Genomic DNA, 14,408 nt, shown 5'->3' with positions numbered 1-14,408 from the left:
GGTGTAGGGTCAAGTGATTGAACATTACTTATATCTTTGTTGATAAGGTCCATCATGATTCACTCCATAGCCTTGCAGATAAGGCTAGTCAGTCTAATAAATCTACAGTTCCAAGGGTCATTGGAAGTAGCCCCTTTCTACAAGGGGATAACGGTGGCTGTTTTCCATTCAGCTGGGATGAAGCCAGAGCTTAGACTACAAAAAGAGTACCCTCTAGTGTTGCTAATTCTTGTCTGAGCCCAGGTAGGATGCAATTCTGGGTTGTCAACAGGTCTCATAGATGCTGAGTTTTTGGCCTGAAAGAGACAGTTTATAACCTGCTCTTTAGAGATATAAGGTAGAGGACATGTGGCAGGGATGGCATGGAGTACATGTTTTTGGGACAGGGAAATGAGGTTTTCACAGAGCCTGTCGTCAGTTTAGCTTAGTCCACAGGACTATTATGTATGCCATTTCAGCACAAATCTGAGTCTTTCCTTTTAGGTTATGGATGTAACTAAAGAATGCCTTATGGTTGTCCTTCATTGAGGAAGCTAATTTGGATTTGTAGTTTGCATCGGAGTAGTTCACAAGAAGTTTGCTTGTTTCAGCTGAGGAGGGAGTGTTTCCAGTTTAGGGCTCATTGCCTCTTACTCTTTGACAGCAATTTCTTCCTCTTATTGCAAAGCCTGTTAATGGCAGTTGTCCACCAGGCAGGTTTGCTGTTCCTTGAGGAGCTTATTCTTGTCCTATATGTGAAGTATTTTTCTTCAGATTATTTGCTAAGTTTTTCTGCATAGTCGCCTACTTTGAGCATTTTCTGGCTTGTTAAACTTTATTTCTGCATTGGTAACTGTATTTAGAACACAACCTAGAGCTGTTTACTGAATTTCCTGTTTGCACTTATTTTTAAAATCGTTTTTTTCTCAAAACTTGCATTTTATCTGTCTCTGGCCTAGCACTCAAGTGTGGGGTCATTTACTGCACTGTAACTTGTTGATACTTGTGAACCTCTGCTATCTTAAAAAAAAAAAAAAAAAAAAAAATAATCTTGCTTTTTTCCCACTTTTCTGAGATTTAAAAAAGTTCAGTTACAGGCTTGCTGTTCTGAGCTGTTTGTAAGTTTCTTGGAGGCCATTTTTTGCTTGGGCAAAAGGGAAGTCTCTCTGTTAATCAGTGGCAGTGATAAACATTGAGCAGCCTGCCTGCCCCTGTGGGAGTGGTTACTGCCTTGAAACTGTAGTTTTATTGGCCTTTTTGGGTCAATTCCAAACTCCTTGATCTCCCTCTCTTAAAACCACCACTGTAACAGGTACAAGCATGCAAAATCCGAAGATAATGCTACTCAATGCTAGAAGTCTAAACCTCAAAATGCACTCTCTCGAGGCACTCCTAAAAATGGAGAACATCGATATCTGTGCAGTAACTGAGACCTGGTTCAAGGCTCCAGAGAGCTCCCCTGCAATACCAGGCTACAACTCTTACTACACTTTTCGGCCACCAAACCAGGACCGAAACACTAAAGGTGGAGGAGTGTCAGTATTCACCAAGGATATTCACACCACCAGGGTAGCTGGCCAACACAATGTGTCTGAAATTCTCCAAGTGCAACTAACACTAAGTAAGACTGCAATCCAAATTGTAGCTTGCTACAGATCCCCCACCATACCCCAAGATTCTCGCTACACCTTTCTAAACATACTGGAAAATATTAAGATAGAACCAAACACCCTATTACTGGGTGATTTTAACTACCCTGCCATTAACTGGGAAAACTATTTGTGTCCCAACACCTTTGCGCAACGGTTCTTGGAATTCATAAATTCCAACGCCCTGGATCAACTAATCCATAGTCCCACCAGGGGCTCCAATATCCTAGACCTGGTCATTACCAACATGGGAAATCAATGCTCCATACCTATGGTCACCCCCTCGTTAGTCAGGTCTGACCATAAGCTAATCACCCTTAACATCCACATCCCACCCCCACCCCCCAGTAAAGAAACCACCATAAAAACTTCTCCAAAGCCAACTTCATGCTACTCAAGTCAGAAGTGACAAACTTCATGACACCCATGCAGATGGGAACTGAAAGTTCAACTGCTGAATCTACACTAAGGCACTGTACGAGCACATCCACTCATGCATGAATTGTGCCATCCCAAATAGAACCAAAATGCTCTCATCCAAAAAAAGGAAGCCAATCTGGTGGTCCCCTGCCATAAACAAACTTTACAACTAAAGGAAGAAACTTTTGCAGAAAAGAGGAAAATCCCAGGATGTAAAAAACTCCCTTACTAGCCTCAGTAAGAAACTGAGATGCCTCATAAAATCCTCCAAAGCTAGTTACGAAAATAAAATTGCCAAAGATTCCAAAGACAACCACAAAGCATTCTATAACTATGTCAAGAATCTAAATGGCAATGCTCAGATCTGCTCTGAGCTAAAACAGAATGGCATTAAATATACTGATCTGAAGGATATTGCCAATATGCTGGCAGATCGATTCAGTGCCAACTTCACCCTCCTCTCACCCCCTAAATGGCCCATCTCAATACCGGAAGATTGCCAAATTCCAGTAATAACGGCCACACAGGTACAAAACGCACTCTCTAAAGCCAAGAATACAGCATCCATGGGACCAGATGACATCCTGGGCTGTGTACTACATGAACTACAATATGAACTGGCACCTCACCTAAGTGTCATGTTTAATCATAGCCTCACCTCAGGATTCGTGCCCACTGAGTGGCACAGAGCTACAGTTATCCCAATCCACAAGGGGGGATCCACCTTGGATCCCGGAAACTACCGTCCCATCAGTCTGACAAGCCTTATCTGAAAGGCCATGGAGCATATTATCATGGAACTTATAAACAAAGACATTGGCAACCTTCAAACACTGGACCCCACCCAGTTTGGGTTTGTGAAGGGCCGATCTTGTCTCCTGAACCTGATTGACTTCTTTGAATCAGTCTCCAGAGCCATGGACAAGGGTAAGGTGGTCCACACAGCCTATCTAGACCTTGCCAAGGCCTTTGACACCATCCCCCACTCTGGAATCCTAGATAAACTTACTAAGTTGGGCATTAATCCCTATGTCACCCAGTGGGTTGCTAAATGGCTTACTGATAGAACCCACACTATAAAAGTAGCCGACTCCAAATCCAGCTTCAGACAAGTGACAAGTGGGAGTACCTCAGGGTTCAGTCCTGGGGCCGCTCTTGTTTGGCATCTACTTCTCTGAAGTACAGGTCAACACTAAGGGACTCTGACTAACAAAGTTTGCAGATGACTGCAGACTGGGAGCCATTATTGAATCCCCAAATGATGTGGATACTCTACAAAAGGGCCTTACAGAAACAGATGCTTGGTGCCAGAGCCATGGGCTCAAGCTCAATGCCAAGAAATGTATTGTTATCCCGTTTGGGAAAAAAACATGTATCCATGAATTACCATATAGGTGGCAGTACACTAAACACAGAAAGTGTGATAAGAGACTTAGGGACACAGGTGGACAGTGGTCTCACCTTCGATAACCACATCGCCACAACAGTCAGGAAATCCTTCTATGTGGCACACCTCATCACGAAGGGTTTTCATCCAGAAAAAGGAGGTCATTGTCCCACTGTACTCATCCCTCATTAGACCCATTATAGAATACAACGCCCCATTTGGTATGTACCTCTCAAGACATCTGCAACAACTGGAAAGGCCTCAGAAATACCTCACTAAAAGAATCACAGGCCTAAAGCAGATGCCCTATGCTGACTGCCTTAAAAAACTCCAGCTATACTCTGTCGCATATTGTCTACTCAGAGGCGATCTCTGCTTAACATACAAGGCCATGTCAAACCCAGAGCTGTTGGACATGCTACACTTAAAGAAATCCCAATCCCTCAGAGCTACACGCTCCAGGGATCTAAACCTTGTCATCACAATAAACAAAACATGCTGGAGGGATAGGTTCCTGACCCAGAGACTCCCCAGACTCTGGAATAGATTGCCCATACATGTCAAGCAGAGTGCATCTTTGGACCTCTTCAAGAGGAACCTTGACGACTGGATGGGAGAAAGAAAATTCACCCCAGGGATCACGTCAGTTGCCCTGCTAGACAGGGGTCCAGGAAAGTAAATAATGTGGGAAGAAATAGCCAGGGAATTGTTATGGCTAGGCTTGTATAGGCCCTAGGGCTGATAGCCTAGTACCAACCTATGAACCTATGAACCAGATTGCCTCGTGGTTTTGGTGTCTTTTCAGACTTGTTGGCTGTTGGGGAAGCACCCGGAGAAAACGCTGAGAGAAGAAAGGAGCCACTTTTGAGATTTTAAGTATTTTTCTTCAGATTATTTGCTAAGTTTTTCTGCATAGCCGCCTACTTTGAGCATTTTCTGGCTTGTTAAACTTGATTTCTGCATTGGTAACTGTATTTAGAACACAACCTAGAGCTGTTTACTGAATTTCCTGTTTGCACTTATTTTTAAAATCGTTTTTTTCTTAGAACTTGCATTTTATCTGTCTCTGGCCTAGCACTCAAGTGTGGGGTCATTTACTGCACTGTTGTAACTTGTTGATACCTGTGAACCTCTGCTATCTTTAAAAAAACAAAAAAACTTGCTTTGTTCCCCACTTTTCTGAGATTTAAAAAAGTTCAGTTACAGGCTTGCTGTTCTGAACTGTTTATAAGTTTCGTGGAGGCCATTTTTTGCTTGGGCTAAAGGGAAGTCTCTCTGTTCATCAGTGGCAGTGATAAACATTGAGCAGCCTGCCTGCCCCTGTGGGAGTGGTTACTGCCTTGAAACTGTAGTTTTATTGGCCATTTTGGGTCAATTCCAAACTCCTTGATCTCCCTCTCTTAAAACCCTCTTTTGCGCGTTTTGTGCATAGCACAACAACGGGCAGCACTGCCTAATTGGGTTTAAACTATTCCTGGCTCCACAAAGTCTGCTCTTCACTTTTTCTCTTAGAACTGCTCTATCTCTCAAATTAAACACCATATTCTCATTCGAATTCTAAGGCCCTTCACAGGTCCAAATAACTAATCTTACAAGTTAGCACTATTAAACCATAAGCACTACTTACTTACACCATTTTTTAACACTATTATATTATATCGTTTTGTAATTTTTAATGGAGGAATGGTTTATTGAATGTTATTTTTAACTTTTGAATAGGTTTAGTAATACGAGTTAGGGACTGGTGTGTCTCTTCAAATTTTAATGCACTAATTAAGTGATTTTGTATATATTCATGGTTTCACAACTATGGTGTTTTTCTGATGAAGTCAGTTGTTGTAACCGACGAAAAGCGCTTAAAATAAATTTGTTGTCGTGGCTGTTTTGCCTCCGCCCGTACTTTCTTAGTTTACAGTCTGGTTTGCCTGTTTGGATACCGTTAAGTTACACAACATAGACTGATTTCCTCAGTACTGCAGACATGTGATGGTCAAAGGCTAGATTACAATCTCGGGATTTCCTCAGTACTGCAGACATGTGATGGTCAAAGGCTAGATTACAATCTCTGTGTCCCCAAGTCCCTGACTACTGGCTGAACTCTAAGGGGTGTATTGTCAATATGAAGTTACCAGGGGTACATGACTTCCCAGCGAATACTTTTATGCATGTCGTGGCATTTAGTTTTAGGCCATGTCTCTGACACCAGCTGTTTGTGTCAGCCCTTCCTGAAGAACATTTGTGTCAGTGTAGGATTCAGTGACAGCTCCTCCATTGCAATCATCTGTGAACTTACACAGCCAGAGACCACTGACATTGGCCTTGACTTCAGAGAACTAAATGCTAAAAAGGAGCTCTCCATGGACTGATCCCTGAAGGACTGCAGATGTAACTGGTGTCTTTGTGGAGGTGGACTTCCCGAGTTCAAACTACCTGGGTCATGCCTGGGAGCCATTTGGCTAACCAGTGGTTGACATATGATTTTGTATCTAAAATGCTGAGTTTATCAATGGTACCAGAGTGAGGTATTTTGTCATATGCCTTGGCCAGTTCAAGGTAGGCAGCGTGAGCCTTTTTCCCCTCGTCCATTGCTTTGGTTACCTTCTCAAATAAGTCCACCAGGTGGAGTAGACATAATCTCCCTTTGATGAAACAAAACTGTGTTGGGTTCAGTCTCTGGAGGTTTACTATATCTTTATGCATCATTTCCATGGCTTTACATATGAGACTAGTGAGACTTGTGGATCTACAGATTCTGGTGTCTGTCGAGAGCGCACTACTGTGCAGAGGGATAACTTTTGCTGTTCTCCATTCATGAGGCATGAAGCCTGTTTGGAGGCTACTGTTAAATATTAATTCCAGAGGCCCTGAGAGGTCATTTTTCATTCTATGTTGAAGGCATCCTGGTATACTGTCTGAGCCCAATAAGGCAGTGTTCTTGGTCTTAGAGCATTAAGGACCTGTCCCCTAGTCATATTAGTGGGAGTTATATTTGATGCTATTTTATGAGGGAAAGTTGAGGGGAGAGGGGTAAATTTGGAGCTGAATTTATCCGCCAGGAGGTTTGCTATATATTCTAGCTCAGTACAGGTTGCTCCATATAAAATGAGCTCTGCCCATACATTTCTATTGCCTTTGAGTTCATCACATTGCTAAAGAATGCTTTCATGTTTTCTTCGGCATGGTAGGTCAAACGTACCTGAGATTTGGCTGTGTTGGACTGTATTTTTTCTCTGGGTTTTGTTTAGTTTGTTTATTTGGCTGAGGCTGCTTTTATCCTACTGTGTGCTGCATCTCCTAATTTTTGCCATGATTTTCCTATTACTGTTATACAGCCTATTGATTTGTGATTCCAGCATGGTATCTGGCTTTTTTGGTGTTGATTCTATACTTCTCCCTGACTGATATAGCTGCCTCTATGCAGACATTAACATTCTTGTACAGGGTTTCTGTGAACAGTTATGCAGAGGCATCAGTGTTGTCATGGTTTATGTGGGTTTGAGATTTTGCCAGGTTATCACTTAAGAGCAGGATGCAAGCCCTACAGTAGTTCATGAATATTCCATATGTAGCCAATGGTTGCGGTGTTATTTTTACTTCAAAGGAGGACATTATCTGGAGTGACCCTACCAGGGAAGACATTACAATAAGAGGTGTGTATCACTCTGCCATTTTAGGGTAGACCAGATCCAGTATGTTTGCATCCCTGGTTCATGTATTGACTGTTGGGACCAGAGAGTTTGTGTTTACAAACTACAGGAATGTCTGTGCCTGTATTCGGGATTCTGAGTTAATAGTGGGGTAATTAAAGTCACACAAGAACATGGCATTGGGTTGGATGGTTTCCGTTTCTGATAAGTGTAAATACATGGTATGGGTTACCTGGGTCCTAGAGGGGGAGCTGTGGCTTCCAGAAAAGTGGTACTGGTATTTTCCTATGCCGATTTTAACATGGAGCAGCTTAAGTACATTGACCTGTTTTGACCACCCATTAAGTATATTTATTTTTGATGTAAATAGAGACACCTTCACCTTTAGTCCCTGCGTGTGAAGTAGCTGGACTTAACATGTGGAAGACATTATAACCATTGACTGTTGGTGTGCTCTCAGTGGCTGTAAACAATTTCTCAGAGACAAGTCTTGCATTAGTATGGATTTTCTGAAGAATATGATGTGTGAAACTCAAATGTCCATCAATATTTTCTAACTGCAGCCTTTAATGATTTGTCACTGATTTGCTAGGGAAACACAATCTCATCACAAACGGACCAAGAATATGAGGCACAAATCTGGACAGCATGCGCAAACTGTAGAGTTGAGAGGATTAGGAATGTGAAGTCACGTCATGTAGGGGGTGTGCCACAGTATCTGTAACATACCCCCTGCATTGTAAAAGTGCTTTACAGCACTGAAACAAGGAAGAAAGTGTTCCCGGACACATGCCTAATAATGTGAAGGTTAACAGTTAAAATTTAAATTACTGTTTAATTTTTTATTTTTTTTTTTTGAAAGTTTAAGCATAGCTGAGCGGTTTGCAGGGGGTGACGCCTTGCTGAACAGTGCTTAAACTTATCAAGAAGCTATATACAAATGTATAGCTGAAATTTCCACAGCTGAGTTACCTTAGTGGTTAGAGTTATGGCTCTGCATGTAGTAGGTGCATGGTTTGAATACCAAGGCAGGCCATTCAGCTTGTACATGGGAAAGCAGTTTCATATTCTTTTATTTTATTTACTGATGAAGTAATTAATATTTGTTAACCAGGGTAGTGTAGCTGGTCCAAATTTCCAGTGTCAGTGGAGATATAAGGTGAAAATCTCCATTTAAACACAAGTGCCCCATACAGTACAGTTACACCCCAAGGTAATGTAATCAAAGCACATAGAGGGAGGTCATGTAAATTATACAATGACTGGTCATTGATATTCCAAAAGAAGCATGCTGATTGTTCAGCCCAATCAGCGTACCTGTTGTAAATCCTAGCATATACCAATGGAAAAAGGTCTGGTTGCCCCAACTTTATGCCATTTCTATATACTGTAACTTTTTTTTTTTTTTAACAAAAATTAAACAAAAAATCCAGAATCCAGACATAGCATAGAGACAGGAAGGACACTACATAGCGTAAAGCCATAACCATGAATTCGAGATATTCAAATTCATGATTATGCACTTTCGCTATTTGAAAAGTTCGACTTTATAATCTTGAGATACTGAAATTCGACATGTCAGTACTTGGAGATTATAAAGTGTTTATATATATAAATATATATATATATATATATATATATATATATATATATATATATAAAATTCAAAACAAAATGGAGCAATGGAGACCTTCTTTTCTGCTTTGCTTCCTTTGCAAAGCACTGATGGTACTGGGTATAGGTGGTAACGCAAGTCCCATATGCATGCGCAGTACATCCATAAAGCCCCAGGATACTGGAAAAACATGGAAAGATAGCACTGAGCTGGTATACAAAGACATTTATTTAAGAAATGTAAATATTTTCTGTTCAATAATGTCATTGTATAATAGCAGTATCTGACCCTGTGGTTGTGGAATGTTAACATTTACCTATGTTTGCCTTTATTTACTTAATCGGGCTTTACCTTCATGATTAAACCACACCAACCATAGATAAATCTTAATATATCATACCAACGATGCTGGTTATTTCTTAAGTAAAACATATGCACTTAATAATGCATCAGTAATGAGTAATTAATATTCAATTCTGACTTCTTTTTTAAATGAAAATGTTTTCCCTTAGCTCAGTTTTGCTAAGCCAAGCTAAGCAATGCTTAAACAGGACCTGTCTGAGCAATCCATAGCAGCACTGAGCTCTGCTTAACTGGTTTGAGCATTGCTAAGAAGTTCCATTCTAAGCAGTATTCACCTCAGCTAAGCGTATTTGCACACTGCTAAGCACTGCTCAGTATTTGCCACCTTAAGCACTGCTCAACTCAGCTTAGCGGGTTTGCGTACTGCTCAGCTTTGCTCAGCATTTTTGAAAATGGTCCAATGATGGGAAAGGGTGGGAATATGTCCTTAGTTAAACTGCACAGGTGGGAATACTGACAGAAAAGTGATGAGTTTAAAACTGCCAACATAACAGTTGTAACAACCCCACAAACTAAAAGTCACGCTGCTAAATGCTAGGAGTATAACATGAAACTGCACTCATTGCAAGCAGTCTTAACCATGGAAAATGCTGACATCTACGCAGTCACAGAAACCTGGTTCAAAGCAGCGGAGAGCACCCCAGCCCTACTTGGTTACTCATCCTATCATACATTCTGACCCTAAGCTGTGGGTAGTAAAGCCAAAAGAGGTGATGTTTTGGTATATATTAAAGACATACACACCTCCCAGGCTGGGCAAACTGTATGACGCACAGGAGACACTCCAGGTGCAGTTAGCCATTGACAAGACCCCTTTACAAATCATAGTTAGCTACCTGATCCCAAATCAGACCCAAGATGCCCAAACTGCCTATCTAGAACTCTTTGAATCTATCAAGATTCAACCCTTTACCCTGACTGTGGGTGACTTTAACTACCATAGACTAGAAGAACTACTCATGCCAGAACACAAAAGCTTAGAGATTCCTTGATTTTATAAATGCATATGCTTTGGAACAGCTAGTCAGTACCCCCCCCCCACAAGAGGTGATAATATCTTGGACTTGACCAACATGAGTGACCACTGCAGCATCCCTGCAGTATCATCCCCCCTTGTAAGATCAGACCATAAAGCTGTCATATTTGAAGTCACCATCTCCCGTGATGACCCCTCCCCCAGCTAGGGTCAAACAAAAAAAACTTTTTCAAAGCTGATTACATCTGGCCATGGCCTTGGTGAAGTTTTTTAGTTTCATTTCATCATTTTTAAGGTCTGCTGTTACTGTAATTATGAAGGTGACTGATTTGTGGTCAGTTTAAACTAATGAAGGACCAACAGTTGCAGCAGTTTATAAATTGCACAACATAGAATAACTTCCTCAGTACTGTAAACATGATGGTCAAAGACTAGATTACTCTCTATGTATGTTCTCAAGTCCCTGACTACTGGGTCAACCCTTAGGGGTGTGTTGTCAATCTGATAGTTATTAGGAGTGAAGGACTTCCCAATTAATACTATTACCAATTACTTGGCATTTAGCTTTAGCCCATGGCTCTTTTTGGGGTATGGACAATTTGCTCAAGGGCATTTGAATTCACAAAGTCAAAGAAATTTTGTGCTAGCGAGCTTAGGCTAATGTAGGTTTCCCAGTTGGTGGTGGGATAATTGAAATCCCCCATAAGCGGTGTGTTTGGTAAAAATTTTGATTGTCTTCAGTTCGGTTAAGTAAGCTTTGTGGGTGCCATGACCCATGGAGGGGTGTCTATAACTGGCTAGGACTTGTATGGGGGGGTCTTGCCCATTGTAACCTGGACCTGGAGTAACTTTACAGAGTTGTCCAGTCTAACTAAACATGAGGTGAATGTATCTCTAATTTAGAGTGAAACACTGCCTCCTTTGGTTTTCACACATTCCTTTTGTGGTGTAAAGGTGTGAAAGTTATTGTAGCCTTGCAGGGCCAGGCTACTGTCTGAGGCTTTAAACCAGGTTTCTGAGACTCCGCAGACATCTACATCTTACAGTGATAGAAGTGCTTCTGGAGAGTGCAGTTTTTGGTTTCAGCTCGTAACATCCAGCAGCATGACCATTACTTTGTTCTGATTGGTGAAATTCACATTGTAAAGGTTGTTTTTTGAGACCTTGCCTAATAAAGGCACTAAGGTGGAGGCAAGAGCGTTTGCCATCCAAAAGCCTAGGCATGCCAGGCACAAACCATCTCTGGCAAAGCAGCGAGGTTTGTCGACCTTGGTTTCCCAGACAGATGGGAACAGGCTCCCCTTGGAATGACAACAAAAACTAAGCCAATTATTAAAATCAGTCATTTTTTTATACTGTGGTATCATTGTAGGTGAGGGTAGTATGCTGCTCAAGGCTAGGGACATACCTGGCTGGGACACATACTCAGAACTCAACCATGTCTCTCTTCATATAGTCCAGTGAGGTACATCTGAGATCGTTCACACAAACATGAACTATGACACAGTCATAACGGAACTTGTTGCTGAGAGACCCGAGTACATGCTTGATTAGGTGAATCCTGGCACCTGACAGTCATCTGACCATGACTTTCTCCTTGTCCAGCTTGGGTAGAGGGACTTCCACGTTTCTCACTACTGAGTACCCGAGTGCATGCTTGATTAGGTGAATCCTGGCACCTGACTATGACTTTCTCCTTGTCCAGCCTGGGTAGAGGGACTTCCACGTTTCTTACTACTGAGTCTCCAATGACAAAAAAACTTGTTTTTTGAGTGTTAAGCCTTACAGGCCTTTGTGGGTGAGACAATGGTGTTACTATGTGTCATTGGTGTTGTGGAGACTGTGTTAGCTGTAGCAGACTTGTGTTTTGGAGGTCTCTGGTGTTTCAGTAAGTTTTTTGTGTATGTGGATTTGCATGTGTAATGCATACTGTGTGAGTAGTGGTACTATGTGAATATGTAGTGGTGGGTGAGTTGACAACCTTCTCTGTGTTACTGTTTTGAGTGACAGAGAGAGCATGGATTCTAGATTCTTGGTGTAAATACTTCTCTTGCACTCTGAACTAGACTGTGTTATTACTAGAGGGTTGTCTGTGTACCTCAGGCAATTGCTAGACTACCTTAAGAGACCCAAGTCAACAAGGTAGGCAAGAGAAACAAGGGTAGGGCAACTGTCTGTAATACCAGGTTGAAGACTGTCATTAGGGGTGGCGTTTCAGAAACAATCAAGGAGAAGCCTGGCAAATGGATTCTCTCTTATTTGTGTGAATTGCTCAATGCTGCTTTGGCCCATTCTTCTTCTGAGGCCCACCTATCAGCTGTCTCTGCTTGTCTGCCTTTATCTTCCCATGTAACTGATAGATTTGAGGGAAAACAATTACTGAAATGTGTCCTTAATATTAGACCTCCCAGAAAGCCTGTTTCTTCTCCCTGGGATCTTAATTTTGTTTTGGAGAAGTTGATTCAGGTTCCTTCTTGAGCAAACTGCTTCAGCTTCCTTGCAACATTGTTCCTGGAAGGTTGTCCTTTTGTTAGCACTTACTTTTGCCAGACAGGTGTCTGAGTTGCAGGCCATTATGACTTTTTTTTATTTATTTTTTTATTTTTCATGCGGATAGTGTCCTTGTGCACTAACCCTTATTTTATGCCAAAGGTGGTTAATGTTGTCACTTAGCTTAGTAATCTGCCTACCTTTTCCCTCTCCACAAACTGACAGTGAGAGGGTGCTGTATATAGGGTCATAGTTTGATAGGTGTTTACTAGGCTAATGGCCACAAGGGTACTTTAAGCCTAGCCCTGCACCCCAAATCTCTGACAAGTTCTGATACCCATTGTAAGTGTAAGCATGGGCCTGGGAGATTGTCCAAGACTGCACTTGAATTAGGTTAGAGAGAAACTCTGCTTCACATGGATGGGGAACCTGTTCCATAGACTGGGTAGTCTCTGGGATACATACATATCTCTCCAGCAGGTCCTATTTATATCACAGGCGAGGTTTAAGTCTTTAGAATATGTTATTCTGGTGCTGTTTGTTTTGTGCATATGCAGGAGGTCAGTCAGAGTGGGATCAGACTATACCCTGTGTACAGGCATAGATCTCCCCTCAAAAGAATGTAGGAGACAGAATACAGGGATAGGGCCTTGAGGAGGTCTGCATAGGATATATTACTTAAGTCCTGCATTCTTTTAGTGAGGGACCTGTGTGGATGTTCCAATTGTTAGATGTGCTGGTTAGGTACATACCAAAGGGGGCATTGAACGCAATGATAGGTCTGATGAATGCCAAATATAGTGGAAAAATGACTTCCTTGGAGTAAGATGTCATAACTTTGTTTATAATTTGCGCAACGTAGAATTATATCTGGAGTAGGGACTTCATTGTCAGCAACCTGTGGGTCTTGGATCCGACATCGGATCTGAGCCGGCAACTTATTATACAGCTATGGATCTGAGCTCCTAGCTCCTCCCCTCACCCATAATCCCCTGCCAACCCCAAGTGACCTCAGATCTAGTTTGCTGCTCTTAGATGAGACAGCTGGATTTTGAGCACCTGGCGATTTACCAGATAAGTGCTTCAAAACTGTTAAAATTAGAGTAATTTTCTGTATCATTTAAACAGTGTGTGTGTTTTAGGTTTCCCTTTTGTTAATTTCTTAGTTTTTAGTGTAATTCCTCCCCTTGCTGGTCGTAGTGTGTGTGTGTGTGTTGTGTTTGGGGCCTAGTGTGCTTGTGTAGATTACTTTAGTTTTTTTTTTGGGTATCATGTCAGAGGCCCGAAAACCCATTTTTTCTAAGTGCACCGCCATAAGCTTTCCCCGGCGGATGGCCACACTCGGTGTGTTCGGTGCCTTGGGTTTGAACACCTGTCCTTGGGGTGTGCCATTTGCGCAGTGTTCAACCCCAGGGCACTGAAAGAATGGAGGTCGAAGCTGATCCTGGCGGGACTTTTGCCCCAGGATTAGGCTTCGGCCTCTGCTACTCCCATGGCACCTCCTCAGCCTTTGGTGGTGGCCACTCCTGCCCCCTTCCCCCAGCCAGGATTCAAACTCCCACTTGCGTGTGATAGGGTTTTGATCCCTTATAGATGTTTTTTCTGAGGATATGCTGCAGGTCCTGCAGGAGGCCAGGAAACCTACTACTAAGAAATTCTACTTGTCTAAATGGAAGAGGTTTTCTCTTTGGTGTCTAAAATGTGACCTTCACCCACTTTCTGTGGATGTTCTTTTGGTTCTGTCTTATTTTTGTGATTTGCTCAATGCTGGTTTGGCCTATTCTTCTACTAAGGCCCACTTATCAGCTCTTTCTGCTTGTCTGCCTTTGAATTCCCTGTTAGCTTCTACATTTGAAGCTAAGCAATTTCTTAATGGCGTCCT

This window comes from Protopterus annectens, chromosome 8.part0 (genome assembly GCF_019279795.1).
Source record: "Protopterus annectens isolate FY-2018-M chromosome 8.part0, PAN1.0, whole genome shotgun sequence".
NCBI classification, from domain to species: domain Eukaryota; kingdom Metazoa; phylum Chordata; order Ceratodontiformes; family Protopteridae; genus Protopterus; species Protopterus annectens.
Note: the sequence above shows the minus strand (reverse complement) of the source record.